General features: G+C 51.6%; 1 long non-coding RNA gene across 1 annotated transcript; it reads right to left on the reverse strand.

The window, feature by feature from the left end:
- Positions 1-634: 634 nt before the first annotated feature.
- Positions 635-10,999, reverse strand: LOC146763078 (uncharacterized). Its single transcript, XR_014952562.1, has 3 exons — positions 10,848-10,999; positions 9,851-10,381; positions 635-1,131 (listed from the first exon to the last, which is right to left on the reverse strand). It is a non-coding gene; the product is annotated as an uncharacterized LOC146763078 (long non-coding RNA).
- Positions 11,000-13,115: the final 2,116 nt, after the last annotated feature.

Below are 13,115 nucleotides of genomic sequence, written 5' to 3' on the forward strand. Positions count from 1 at the left end.
ATCCCCCCCGTGTTGCGTTTTTCCCGGAAAACGCTCCTAGCTGGGGGGGGGGGGGGAGGGTTACCATAGCGACCATGAAAGCTGCGGCTGGGAGAAGCTAGGACCCAGCAGTCGTAGTTTGCAACAACGGGCGGGCTTGTGTGTTTCTGCGGATCGGAGCCCCGTGCCGGCGGAGCCGCTCCGACCGACGCAGCCCGCGTTTAGGGGGTGGGCAAACCACGGGACGGGTACTCTAACGCCAGGAAGGTGGAGGGGAACCCCCTCCGTGCCCCTGGGGAACCGAGAAAAAGCGGCGGGAGCCGCCCTTTCTTGATGCCGCAGCTTCTCCTCCCCCCCCCGCCCCCGCCTCGCTTCCTGTGCTCTCACTGTGCAAGCGGGAAATTCGTGCTGAGCTTTGTGTCTGGGGATAGATATTGGACAGATAACGTTTAAATATGGGTGTAGTTATCGGTCCAGCAAAAGAGTACATTAAAACACCTTAATAATATTTTACCAATGTTACATTCCCAAATAAGCTCCTACTTCGCTTTGTCTGTTGGCTAACAGCTGAATAACCAAATTTTACTGTTCAAGACATGAATTCCGTTTCATTTTGGGATCAAATTGGACAGATATTAATCTTAAAAGTAGAAAATGGAGATCACAAAGCTTGTCTATTTATTCCAATATTTTTACAAGCTCGAAAACAGATTTTAAAAGCAGAAAAAAGCATACAGACAGACAAAGAGTCCGACTAACCCTTTTCCAGATTCCCTTGTACCTCTGAAATGAACAAGGTCTATGCCTTTATTAATGTTCAGCTCTTTATTAAAAAGTCAGCTCGGCAGGAGGGTGTTGTAGCTTTTCCGGTAGCTGAAGGGTGAGAAGGCGTGCAGAGTCTGTCCCTGGAGTCTCCGTGGCACACTGGTAGCTGGAGGTGAAGAGGTGTCCACTCTGTATCTGAAGTCCCGATCACTAGACCATCCTCTCTCCTTTCCTCCTGGCACACTGGTAGCCGAAGGGTGGGGGGATGTGCAGAGCCTGCTGCTGAAGCCCAGCAGCAGCTATCCCTCTCCTTCCCTCCTGGTAACACCAGGAAGAGTGTCTCTTTTCCTTGTGCCTGCTTCCCACAGCCCAGTCCAGTCCGGTCCACTGCAGGTTATGGTGACAGATCAAACACAGACTAGGGATGGGGTTCCCTCTTCCCCAACCAGCACACCCATCTAGCCCCCTCCACTGTGCCCATGCTTTTCATTTAGGGGTGTTTTTCATCCCCAAAACCCCCTCCCATGATTCCACTGGATTATTTTGCATCCCGGTCCTAGTGTGGGTGGGGTTGTAGAAGATTCCCAGGAGCAATTGGGTAATTAACATTTCAATGTCAGTACTTAGTTCGAGCCAATTGTCCCAGCCAGGCTGTTTTGTTCATAACAAATCCCTCCTCTATTTCTTTGATCGGGCTTAAGCCCGAATCAACTTACAGTCTCTGGCTTTTGAGGGTTAGCTTCTTTGGGTAATTCTCTTAATTCTGTATATCTGCTTCTAGCAAGTATTTTTTAAAGTTAATTTTAAGTCTTTTGGTTCTTTAATTATTGTCTATGCACAAGATGAGGTGTGTTGGGTGACCCTCTAAAGGACACTTATTAAACAATTACAAAGTACTTACACTTTGACAAGGGTACTTTAACTCAGAAGCAGTTATTACCACCTTACCATATATCAGCTTCTAGCAAGTCTTCTTTAAAGTTAATTTTAAGTCTTCTGGTCCCTTAATTACCGTCTATGCAAAAGAGGAGGTGGGTGACCCTGTTGGGTTTGGATCTGGCGTCTGTGGGTGGCACTGGTCCTTTTACTCTGGGGATATGGATCCAGGCTTTTTCTTGGGTTCGCACCGCAGTGTGTGTGGTGAGTAACACCTGGAAAGGTCCTTTGAATTTGGGGGTTAGTGGAGTGGTGGTGTTCTAGGATTTTATTAACACCCAATCCCCGGGACTGATATTGTGGGCATTGGTATCCTGAGGGGAGGTTTGGGGAAGATACCCCTTCTTTCTGAGGCCTTCTAGGGATTTTCTTATGATTTTTTAAATATTTTTGAGTTGCTGCCTCCCCTTCTAAATAATTTGCAGTACTGAAAGCGGTGATTAGAAAAGGGAGTCCAAACATCATTTCATAAGGAGATACCCCTATGTCGGACCGAGGTCTTGTTCTGATGCGCAAGAGAGCGAGAGGTAAACACTTGAGCCAATTCATTTTTGTCTCTTCAATTAATTTGGTCATTACATTTTTAAGAGTTTTATTCATCCTTTCTACCCTTCCCGAGCTTTGAGGATGCCATGGGGTGTGCAATCTCCACCTTATCCCCAGGGCTTTTGTTATTTGATGCAAAGTTCAAGCAACAAAATGTGGACCTCGGTCCGAGTCAATGTTATTGACTAGCCCGTATCGAGGTATGATATTTTCTAAGATTATTCTTGCAACTTTTTGCGTGGTTTCCTTTTTGGTTGGGAAAGCCTCCACCGAGTGAGTGAGATGATCTACGATCACTAGTAAATGCCTGTACCTTTGCATAGAAGGCATTTCAGTGATATCTACTTGCATGTTCTGGAAATGTCTTAAAGCAAGTTTTCCTCCCCCATGTGCTGTTTTTCTCATTACATTTTAGTCAGTTTTCAGACAAATCGCACACCCTCTTGTGACTGCTTTTGCCAGGTCATACACTCCAATACATAAATTTTCCCGTAAAAAGTGGTCACACGAACCTTGGATTCCCAGGTGGGTCAATTTATGACTTGAACTATCTTTTTATCTCGTGGGATGATCCTTACCCTTTTTTTGGACTTGCAAGTCTCTTCTTAAGAGATTACTTCTTAAATTTGGCAGATAGATAAAGTCTGCCAAAATTGTCTAGAATTCTCCTTGATTTTTATATTTTTGGCTATAGATGCTTTAAATGGCCTTCCCTTCACCTCTAAAACCTCTCAGACCATCTTCCCAATGGTGACTATTACTGGTAACTTGTGCTGGACTTATCTGCCCGTGTTAACTAAGAACTCAAAATCTTTATAGTGGGGACTTACTTTAAAGTTTACCAAGGGCTCTTCCTGATGGTTGATTGGATCTCTTCACTTATAGAACCCCTGACACCTATAGTCATCCCCCTTTGAAATCTTTTCTAAGACTTCTTGTTCTTTATGCATTGCTTGCTCAAACTGAAATATAAGACACATTCCACAACAGTAATAGCACCTCCTGTTGCTTTGTGAAGCTTCAGGTTTCCTAAACTCATTGAAGTTCTTATTTGTCTCATATGATGGTGCTGGTTGGTCTCTTTTTTACTTTGATAGCCCTGGTCTATTCCAACTTGACTTAGACATCAGTGCTGGCGATTTCTCTACTCTTACACTTTCTCGAGCAACTGCAACCATAATTCTGGCTTTGGTTTTGGCCTTTTCTTCCTCTCTCCTTAAATATATTCTTAGGGTTTCTAGGTGTTGGTTTAGCTGATTATACATCTACTGATCTTGGATTCCATACCATGGCCACTGTCCCTGTAATTTTAACTCTGGCCATACTTCTGTACTCTTGTCTGTGGAGTTGCGTTATGTATATGTTTTATTATCCCTGTATTATGTATTGGTTTATTCCTTTGTACCCCTGTGTGCAACTTGGTTTATCCCCAGTTTTCCCGCCTTGTCCGCCCTTCCCGCCTTCCCAGTATCTATCCATCACCCTGAAAGAGGCATTTTACCCCCCCCGGGTGCCTTGTCTATCACTCGGTGCCCCTTCCCATCCATCCAGAAGCTTCTACTCAGGGCACCGGGTGATTGGGCGAGGACCTGGGGCTCCCCCCATATCCTTCCCCCATTGGACCCCACCATATCCCCCCATCCCGGAGCCACCCCCTATCCCTATCCCCATTGGTCGTTGGATACCCCTCCCTTACAGTTTATAAGCCAGTGCAAGCACCTTGTGCTTGTTCCTGTTGGCTGGCATCGTTCTAGGACATTTGGCCCCGTTGGGCTACAATAAACTCGGACTTAGCCCCCAGCAGGATCCGCTCTTCATTTACCACCGCGAGGCTTGCTAGCGCTGCTCGGGACCCACAAAGGCACTCTCCAAACCCCAGCTGGGAGCGGCGGAGGGTGCCTCCATCGCCCGCCCTCGCCCCACAAGAGCTAGCCGGGGCTGAGACAAAGGGAACCGGGGCGGGAGCGCGGCAGCTGGCGCCCAACGAGCGGCCCCGTTTTCGCGGCGTTGGACCCTCGTTTGAGGATTTTAGGGTCGCGCAGACCTGAAGAATCGTCCTCCTGGCCGTCAGCTACCCCGGCGAGAGCAGACCCACGTTTTAGTGGGTGGCACTCTTGGGGACAGGATCGGCAGCTCTGGAAAGCACCTCCGGAGTCGATTCTCTCGCGGAGAAGCCCTGCGATTGGTTTTTCTTTTCCACCCTTCCCTCTCGGACCCCTGTGGTTTGTGAGTATAGGGGCCCCTGGGGCTTTCCCGGTCCTTTTTTTTTTTTTGGTTGGTTCCTTTCCCCTAGGTTTTAGGGGAAGGATCCCTTTTTGGTGGGTTTCTTTTTCCCCGGGGTTCGGGGAAAAAATTCCTGTTTTTGGTGCTTCCCTTTCCGGGCGGGAAGCTTAAGGACCGCGACAAAGCCGTAAGTGTGGTCTTTTGTTTTTCGTTCGTGTTTTCCCAATCGTAGGCGCTGCAGCACGATTTAACATCTAACAGCCATGGGTGCAAGGCTGTCCGTGCCGCAGAAGAGCATTTATTCCCAAGTTGTGGGTATCCTTTTAGTGGGGGGAATTAAGGTTAAAAAATCTGAAGTAAAACGGTTCGTTCAGTGGTTGTCGCAAACTTTCCCTGACATTTTGCCAGCTAAATTATACCAAGCCCCTTTTTGGGAACAGGTAGCGGGGAAGATCCTGCGACAGTCAGATCTCTCTCTCTCCATATTCACCCATTTGGCTCTCCAAATTCGCGATATAATTAAATATCGCTACGAAAGTCTGCCACAGCCAGCCGCAAACAAACCGATCCCCAGTTCGGCGGGTAGTTCATATAACCCTACTCCGCTTCCCTGTCCCTCAGCCCGGTCGCTGCAGTACGATGCAGCGCTCGCCGCTGCAGCGGGGCGCAGGGCAGCTGCTGTCGCTGCTCCCGAGGCTGCGGCTGCGGCGGGCGCTGCGGGAAAACTGCGGCAAAACTCTCCCTCTCTCCCGAAGTCGGGTATTATCAGACAGGCATCCCGGCATTGCCCGCAGGCAGATTCTGGCCCCTCTGAAAATACCCTAGACACCCCGCAGAGCGGTGCAGGCACTGTCTCTGCTTCTACCCGTTCCCCTTCTTCCCCGCGCTGTACAGCCCCGTCCCGTAGAGACTCCGTTCGTTTTCAGTTATCCCAGACCCCCGAAGATCCCTCATCCCCCATCCTCCATCCCCAAACCCCACGAAATGGCTCCCCTTCTTCCCCCTTCCCCATGACACAAGATGGAGGTGACCGCGTGGGTTTTCCCGCCACTCGTGCTCCTTCTTCCCATGATCCCTGTCCTCCCCCCTCCCATAATCCCTTCCGGCAGACCAACCCCTTCTGCTCCCCGGATTTCTCCGCCCACCTCCCTCCTCCACCCCCCGTCAACTCCCCCTGCCTTGAATTATTCAACACCCCACCCCTCAGCTCCACCCCCGGGGAGGGGAGTCCCCACCATACCACTCCTCCTGCTCCAGACCACGCCTCGTCCCCTGGTTCCCACGACCCCACTTCCAGTTCCCACGCTTTCGGTTCCGGGGGGGGGGAGCGTGGGAACCCCGATCCACCCCAGTCCCTACCTGCCTTCTCGGCCGCACCTGTCACCTGTACCCCGCGGCAGGGGGGTAGGCCCCTTGCACAGTGGTCCCCCATCCCCCAGCAGACCATCAAAGAGCTCTGCAAGGCCAAGAAGGGGTTCGGGATGGAAAGCGAATACTTCCGAGGCTTATTAAAAGCAACCCTCTCCTCCAAAGAATATGTCCCAGCAGACATGCGAACTCTCTTCTCCTGTTTAATTACCCACGGAGAATTCCTCATCTGGGAGTCCGAGTGGAAGCGGGAGATCAGAGAGGTGTTACTTGACCTCTGGGCCAATGCAGATAGCTCTAGGGATGAGGATGGGGCTGTAATATCGCTAGACCACTTGTGCGGGGAGGGGGATTGGAAAATGGGGACCAAGCAGGTGGAAAAAATCCCCAGAGAGGCGCTGCAAGTCAGCACTAGGGCAGCAGAAAAGGCGTTTTTTAAGTTAAGACCCAGCGATACGGTTATTAACTTCTTGTCCCTAAAGCAGGAATCCCTAGAACCTTTTGTCGCGTTCGTGGATCGCTTGCATCACACGATGGAGGCTCAGGTCCCGGACGAGAGGCTGCGAGAGGGGATGCTTGCCACAGTTGCGAGGCAGAACGCTAACGACGCGTGCCGGCAAGCAATCCTCAGTCTGCCCCTGGACCCTGAGCCTACCCTTCAAAGCATGCTACAAGTCTGTGCGAGGAAGGTGACAGTTCCTGCTAAAGACATTCCAGAGACTCCTAAACCACCAACAAAGAGAGTAGCCTTCGTTGAAGCCGTGACACCGCCAGCCACCCCTTCTCCAGATCGCCGCCCTACAGGAGCACCCCCGAGGGGACAACAGCACCATCAGGCCTGCAATCTATGTAGGCAGAAGGGACATTGGGCTTCCCAATGCCCGCTGAGAGACGAGTTTTTTAGGTTTAAACAGCAGCAACAAGAAAAGAGTGCCCCCAACTCGGGGGGAAAACAAAAAAACTGAGTCATCAGCGCAGTCCCTCCCTGCGCGAAGACATAAATATGGTGGGTTCTATAACATCAGAGGAGGGGAGGGACGACTACCTGCAATGCCCACCTGAGGACATTTCACTGGACTTGACACACCAGATTATGGCTGACAAACCAGCCTATATGAGAGAAGATGTGGATTTCATTCCCACTGCTTGGCTGGGTCGAGGCCCGAACCAGCCCAAGCCGATACTTAACATCGTATCTGGTTTCTCCCCATATAGGTTGGCCCTGACTGAGGCTCTGCACCTAAGGGACAGCGACTGGCACTCCATCGCTGTCGACACAGAGGACCCAGGAACCTGGAGGAACCTCCACAGTAAGTACATCGTTCTTGGGGACACAAAATTCACGCCTCTCGAAGTCACTATTGCACCATCCCTGACATCCAGGAACACCGAGCGATTAGTGGTGTGGCTGCACTGCCCCCATCCTCCAGTCTTCCTTCCCAAGGGCCAAATCATCGCCCAAGCCATTCCAGCATCTGGGCCTCCGGCACACCCTGAGGATCTATGGAAGAAGTCAGCGAAGAAGAGCTACCAGGTGTGCCAGGCCCAGGTCATAGGGAAGGAAAGACCAAAGCTCTCCTGCTATATGCGGAAGGATGGGGAGTACAAACACCTAAGCGGTCTCCTAGATACAGGAGCAGACGTGACAGTCATTCCCGCACGGGATTGGCCGTCACGCTGGGAATTGCAAAACGTGGCGGGGAAAATTCAAGGTGTAGGGGGTTCTCAATTGGCAAAGCAATCAAAAAACATCGTAAAATTTGAGGGGCCGAACGGACAATCGGCCTATTTACGCCCGTTCGTATTAGATTACACAGAACCCTTATGGGGGAGAGACCTGATGGCCCAGTGGGGGGTCACAATTAACATCCCGACCCCCCAGGTTTTTCGGGCAACAGTCACTGAGGAGCGTCCTACCCGGAAACTTAATTGGCTCACAGATACACCAGTGTGGGTAGAGCAGTGGCCGCTCAATAAACAGAAATTAAAAGCGCTTTGGGAGCTCGTGAAGGAGCAACTTGCCAAAGGGAATATCCAGGAAACAACATCCCCCTGGAATTCCCCTGTCTTTGTCCTGAAAAAACCTGGCAAAGACGAGTGGCGCCTCCTTCATGACCTTCGCGCCATCAACAATGTAATAGAAGACATGGGTCCTCTCCAGCCAGGGATGCCGTCCCCCACGATGTTACCAGAAAATTGGGAATTAGCTGTCATTGACATCAAAAATTGTTTTTTCCAAATTCCCCTACACCCTGATGACGCACCACGGTTCGCCTTCTCGGTTCCTTCCATCAACCGAGAAGCCCCAATGGAGAGATACCACTGGAAAGTTCTTCCCCAAGGCATGAAAGTCAGCCCAAGCATTTGCCAGTGGTACGTCTCTTCATTGCTGTCCCCTGTGCGTGCAGCCACCGAGGGCGTGATCATCCAGCACTATATGGATGATATTCTTATTTGTGCCCCCAACAGCGATCTACTTGCACACGCGCTTGAACTGACAACCAGTGCGTTGGTTGCTGTAGGGTTCGAGCTGCGAGAGGATAAGATTCAAAGAATGCCACCTTGGAAGTACCTGGGTTTGGAGATAAACAAGCGGACCATTGTTCCGCAGAAATTGGCCATAAAAAATTCAATTCGGACTCTAGCCGACGTGCAGCAGCTGTGTGGGTCTTTAAACTGGGTGAGACCCTGGTTAGGTATTAACAACGAAGACCTAGCCCCTCTTTTCAATTTATTGAAAGGGGGGGAAGAGCCTAGTTCTCCCAGGGAACTCACTCCAGAGGCCAAAGCTACCTGGCAGAACTTGTCTAAACCCTTTGTGGTCTCCCAAGAATCCCATTAGTCTAACTATTGCCCTAACGGCCTGTTAGGGGGAATTCTCTTTGCTTTCTCTTTTGAAGGAACTGCTCCTTTGCTATAACATGTTCCCATTTCCAGGCCTCAAAAAGAAAAGAAAAAAAAATACCTTAAATTGTGCCCCCCTCTAAAATGCAATATACAGATATGCAACTATAGTTCATTTGGCTCCTTCCCACAACTTAGTATTTTAAATCTCTTGACTGAACTTAATCTCTTCGAGCTAACCTCCCACTCTTGGCATTTATCTCTGTCCCTTGCCCAGGATAGCCACTAATCACACTCACATATATTGTCTTCTGCTTTCCTGTTCCTTTTGGACTTCTTGATGGACTTTCTAGGCTTGGACCCCGGGTAGGTCTCGCCCTAATTCTTACCTGGCCTTTTGCCCAACCTCCTTACTAGGCTTAGGAAGCTTGGTCTCCCTCCGAGGTAAGGTTGAACGTCCTGCCAAGCCTTACACTCGGACTCCAGCCAAGTCCCCTTGCCTAAGTCTCTTAATAGGCTTAGCCTGCTTGCCTTTTTACTTGCTTCTTTACTTGCTTGCTTACTCTGCCTGCTAGGACATCCCTCCTGCCTGCCATAACATGTACCCTGACTGCCAGGACATGCCCTCTACCTATTAGGACATGCCCCTGCCTGCAAGGACATGCCCTCTGCCTATTAGGATATGCCTCCTGCTTGTTAGGACATGCCCCCTGCCTGCCAGGACCTACCCCTTGCCTGTTAGGACATGCCCCCTGCCCGCCAGGACATGCCCCCTTCTTTCCAGGACCTATGCCCTATCTGCCAGGACATGCCCATTGCCTGCCAGGACATGACTCCTGCCTGCCAGAATATGTACCCTGCCTGTCACGACATGCACTCTGCCTGCCAGGACATCCTTCCCCACCTGCCAGGGACATCCCACCTGCCCGGCTGTGAACAACCCCTTGCCCTGATTACCAGGGACTTACTTTATCCCTAGAGAATCTCCACATGCCCAGAGGAGGGCCTTTACCTCTAAGGAGACGCCTCAGTCACTCCTCTGTTCCACTCACTTCTCCCCGTTCCCGGCTGGCCTCTTCACAGGAGGCCGGAAATGCGGTACAAGCGGGTCCCTCTCACTTTGGGGGTCCGAGCTGCCGGCCCTCGTCTCACTCACTCACTCACTTGCTCGTCTCCCGGTTTTTCTCACCAATCTGTCGCCCCTTCGCGTTGCTCCTCCGCGTGGCTCGTCTCACGCTGATCCTAGGGTCCAGTAGCTAGCAAATCCCGAGGGTTCCTCGAAGCAGGTGGTCCAGCTGTCCAAGGTTCCTCTTTGGGTGTGGCTATCTCGGACCGAGCCGCGAAATTGAAATGAACAAGGTCTATGCCTTTATTAGTGTTCAGCTCTTTATTAAAAAGTCAGCTCGGCAGGGGGCTGTTGTAGCTTTTCCGGTATAGCCGAAGGGTGAGAAAGCGTGCAGAGACTGTCCCTGGAGTCTCCGTGGCACGATGGTAGCTGGAGGTGAAGAGGTATGAAGTCTGTATCTGAAGTCCCGATCACTAGACCATCCTCTCCTTTCCTCCTAGCACACTGGTAGCCGAAGGGTGGGGGGATGTGCAGAGCCTGCTGCCGAAGTCCAGCAGCAGCAATCCCTCTCCTTTCCTCCTGGTAACACCAGGAAAAGTGTCACTTCCTTTGTGCCTGCTTCCCACAGCCCAGTCCAATATGGTCCTCTGCAGGCTATGGTGACAGGTTAAACACAGATTAGGGATGGAGTTCCCTTTTCCACAACCAGCACACCCATCCAGCCCCCTCCATTGTGACCATCTTTTCCATTTAGGGGTGTGTTTCATCCCGGAACCCCCCTCCCATGATTCCACTGGATTATTTTGCATCCTGGTCCTAGTGTGGGTGGGGTTGTAGACGATTCCCAGGAGCAATTGGCTAATTAACATTTCAATGTCAGTACTTAGTTCGAGCCAAGTGTCCCAGCCAGGCTGTTTTGTTCATAACAGGGAGCGCCACAAGCCACAGAGGCCCCGTCCGTCCCCTGTCCCTGCACCCACCCGCAGCAGCAGCACCCTGCCGCGCGCCCGGGCACCGCGCGCCGGGTCCTCGGCTCAGATGCCCGCAAGCGCGGGAGGAGGGGGAGCGGGAGGAGGGGGAAGGGAAGAGGAACCCGCGCACAGAGCAAGGGTGCGGCTACCTCCTCGTCCTCGTCGCTGACGACACCAGAGAAACGCCTTGCCGATAATCTTTCCGAAGACAGTAGTGGCGCCACCAGGGCCAGAGGCCAGCACGCCGACACTCTCGCCAGCCAAGGAGAGCGCCCGTGGACGCCCCGACACTTCCTCCACTAAGCCGAGCCCTCCGCGGCGCCCATTGGGCCGACGGATCGTGGCCCGCGTCTCGATTTGCTGTCTCGCCTGTCATTTCGCTTTTCCCCGCCCTCTTGGCGAGTCCGCCCGCGTCGACCTGGCGCCCGCGGGGCGCGGAGGGATCTGCCCCGTGTAGTGCTGCGACCCTGAGGGCGGGCTACGAGGTCGCAGAAGACGCTGTAGTAGCTACAAGTACTGTTGCTTGTTATTTGTTACCACATCGAGTCCACCCCAAAGGTGCCTGTCCCTTTTTGGTGCTGCTCCCTCCAGTCAAATGACTGCTTTGGCCAGGGCAGGCCTGGCTTTAACTTCTTAGGACATTTTGAAAAAAAAACAGAAGTTGCTCTACATTGTTTGCTGAAAGCCCCACTTCCATTGCAGACATTTCTAAGATGCACGTCTCCTGGAAGCAAATAAAATGCAAAGCGTGCCTTCGGCACTGCTGGCTTGAGGGCTCAGGCGAGTAAGATTTGCGTTAAGCTGGATAGGAGGCTTCTAGAAAAATAGGCAGTGCCCTCAAAGCTGCCCAAGGGTGGTCTTCGATGCCCTGCACCCCCGGGGACAGTGACCACCTTGAATGATCCACTCAACTGTCTTGTATCATATATACATATATGAACGGTGCATTCCTCTATATCGGGCTAAGGATATCCTTGGCTGCCTTTCAGGCAAGGACACACTGTCCTATTTTGCAAAGCTGCTTTCCAGCTCAACGGCCTCCAGCATGTACTGGTGCATGGGGATGCGCCTCCCCAGAGGTGCAGGACTTGTGTATCCACAGGTTCCTCAGGTGGTCTCAAAAGTGATCGTTTCCTATGATGGAAGGGATTTTGTTCCCCAAGTCCCTGCCTTGAGGTTCAGGGTCTCAAGAGGTGTGGTAACTGTGCCAGTGAAAACAGAGGAAAATGAATCACCAAGTACCACAGCCTTCTCCATATTGCTGGCCACTAGACTTCCTGGCTTATTTATCAGCAGTGGAGGTGAGGCGGGGGGGGGGGGGTGGGCACATGGTTGCGTACGCTTTCTTTAGTCTTATTTTCTGACCAATGCACCTGTGGAAGCCCATTGTCCGATTCTTTACATCCCCTGCCATAGTCAGCTGCAGCTTTGCCTTAGCTTTTCTGATCCCATCCCTACAGACCTGGGCGGCATCTTTAGATTCTTCCCAGAATGTGTGTCCCTGCTTCCAGTTTATAGCCATTGATTGCAGAGCTCCAGTCATTTGAGTTGTCCCAGCACATTTCTACTATAGTGATTACATTGTTAGCTTTCCGGCTGCACAGTGGTTTCCAGCTCCTCTTTCTTATGCATGCTGCATGAATTGGTACAGAGGCACTTCTGTTGGGCTGTTGACTGCGTCACTTTTTTGGACAAGGATCAAGCCCCAATTCCTTTGCAGCATTTCTCAAGTATTCCCCTCTTGGTTCCCAACACATCACCAGCCCCTGGCACTTCTCTGTTGCTCAGAACTCCATCGTCTTTCCCTGCTGAATCTCCTTTAAAGCCTTCCTTGTAAGTCTAACCGGCTTACCGGCGAAGACGATCTCGCCCCGCTTGGTCGCGTGAATCCCATCAGCTCCCAACAGACCCGGCTTCTTAAAGGTACATCCATGATCATAGAAGCCAAAACCTTGAGTATGGCACCAGCTACGCAGCCCGGCATTCAGCTGTTCAGTCCGTCTCCTCCTTCCTGGACCCCTTCCTCAGACTGGACACCACCAAAGGCGACCATCACCTGTGCTCCCCATCCTTTTTACATCGCTCCTACAGACATAATAGACTCCTGGGAGGGTTCTAAGTTGCCTTATATGACACTACAGAGAAGAGTAGGAGCAGGCGATAATCTGTAGGGTTCACCAGCCTCGGCAGCCTCTCAGTGACACCGTGAATGCGAGCTCCTGGTAGGCAGCAGCGCTCTCTAGAGAAATCGTCTGGGTGGGAAATGGGTGTCTCAGTGCTTCTCAGGAGGAAATCTCCAATTACTAATACCTTTATGTGCTTCTCTGGTCGCACTGGTTCTAACGTGGGCAGGTAGTTAGGTAGGCTTTGCATGGTTGGCTTTGTCCTGGGTCCCGTCCATTACTCATGTGCTCTTC

This window comes from Lonchura striata, chromosome W, assembly GCF_050655825.1.
Source record: "Lonchura striata isolate lonStrDom1 chromosome W, ASM5065582v1, whole genome shotgun sequence".
NCBI lineage: Eukaryota > Metazoa > Chordata > Aves > Passeriformes > Estrildidae > Lonchura > Lonchura striata.